Source organism: Lathyrus oleraceus, chromosome 4 (assembly GCF_024323335.1).
Source record: "Lathyrus oleraceus cultivar Zhongwan6 chromosome 4, CAAS_Psat_ZW6_1.0, whole genome shotgun sequence".
NCBI classification, from domain to species: domain Eukaryota; kingdom Viridiplantae; phylum Streptophyta; class Magnoliopsida; order Fabales; family Fabaceae; genus Lathyrus; species Lathyrus oleraceus.
This window is the reverse complement of record NC_066582.1, coordinates 261,208,293-261,209,837: the sequence shown is the minus strand read 5'-3', so window position 1 is coordinate 261,209,837 and position 1,545 is coordinate 261,208,293. Positions and strand designations below refer to the sequence as shown.

The following is a 1,545-nucleotide window of genomic DNA, read 5'->3' as shown; positions in this document are numbered from 1 at the left end:
CTGGGTTTGTTTGAGTCTTTGCGGATATGGTATAGGTGGTTTATATGGCGGGGGTGGTACGTAAGTTTTGTCTTTAGGTTCTTCTCCTTTTTCTCGACCTTCCTGGTTTTCAGGTTCCTCTAGTTCCTTTACTTCGTCCGGGGGCTTGGTATATTCCTTAGAAGTTTCGGGTTCACTCAATCTAGGGTTTGGTGGCTCATCGTAAACGTTTCCACTTAGTAGGGTAATTGCATTGGCTTGTCCTCTCGGATTTTGTTGAGGTTGTCCAGGGAATTGTCCTCCAGGTGTAGTCTGAGGGGCTTGGTTTAAAGCTACCTGAGAGATCTGAGTTTCAAGCATCTTGGTATGAGTAACTATTTGGTCAACCTTGGTTCCTAACTGAGTAATCAATTTGTTAACATGAATGTTTTGATTCATGAACTCCTTGTTTTGTTGGGTTTGAGCGGTGATAAAATTTTCCATAATTTTCTCAAGGCTCGGTTTTGGTGGTACAGGTTGCATAGGTTGATTAGATCTAGGGGCTTGATAACTAGGTCTCGGAGGTGCATTATTTTGGATTGGGTTATTGTTTTTATAGGAGAAGTTCGGATGATTCCTCCATCCAGGGTTATAGGTATTCGAGTATGGGTTCCCTTGGGTGTAGTTCACTTGCTCAGAGTGGGTTTCGTTTAATAGACTGCATTCTGCGGATTGGTGTCCTTTGGTTCCACATATCTCACAATCCGACGAAACTGCGGCTACAGTATTCGGGTTTATGCACATATGCTCGACTTTGAGGGCTAATGCGTCCATTTTAGCTTGCATCATTTCTATAGAGCTTAGTTCATGCACTCCTCCTTGGGCTTCCTTCTTCTCAACTGTCTCTCGTTCGACTCCCCATGATTGATGGTTTTGAGCCATATCTTCGATGAGGGCACTAGCTTCAGGATAAGGTTTGTTCATCAGAGCACCGCCTGCGGTAGCATCGATGGTCATCTTTGAGTTGTAATGAAGTCCATTATAGAAGGTTTGAATGATTAACCAATTTTCTAAACCATGATGTGGGCATGCTCGTAACAACTCTTTATATCTCTCCCAAGCTTCGAACAACGATTCTCCTTGGTTTTGGGTAAATCTAGTTATATGGTTTCGAAGAACGGCGGTTTTACTCGGGGGAAAATATCTAGCAAGAAAAACTCTTCTAAGGTTATCCCAAGTCGTAATGGAATTGGGTGGAAGGGAATCTAACCATGATAGGGCTTTATCTCTGAGGGAAAAAGGAAATAATCTTAAACGTATTGCCTCAGGAGAAGCTCCATTGGTTTTAAAAGTGTCTGCTAATTGAAGAAATATTTTTAAATGTTGGTTTGGGTTCTCAGTAGCGAGACCTGCGAATTGTCTCTGTTGCACTAGTTGCAACAGGGATGGTTTAAGTTCAAAATTATTAGCTGGGATGGTTGGGTTTACTATACTAGAACTAGGTTCTTCATTAGATGGTTGAGCGAAATCCTTAAGAGGTCTTTGGTTTTGATCTTCGGCCATAGCTCTCTTAATTCTATGAAAGAA

At 41.9% G+C, this 1,545-nt stretch overlaps 1 non-coding gene across 1 annotated transcript; it reads left to right on the top strand.

Moving 5' to 3' along the window:
- Positions 1 to 1,030: 1,030 nt before the first annotated feature.
- LOC127077880 (small nucleolar RNA R71) lies at positions 1,031 to 1,137 on the top strand. Its single transcript, XR_007787646.1, has one exon. It is a non-coding gene; the product is annotated as a small nucleolar RNA R71 (small nucleolar RNA).
- The last annotated feature ends 408 nt before the right edge of the window (positions 1,138 to 1,545 follow it).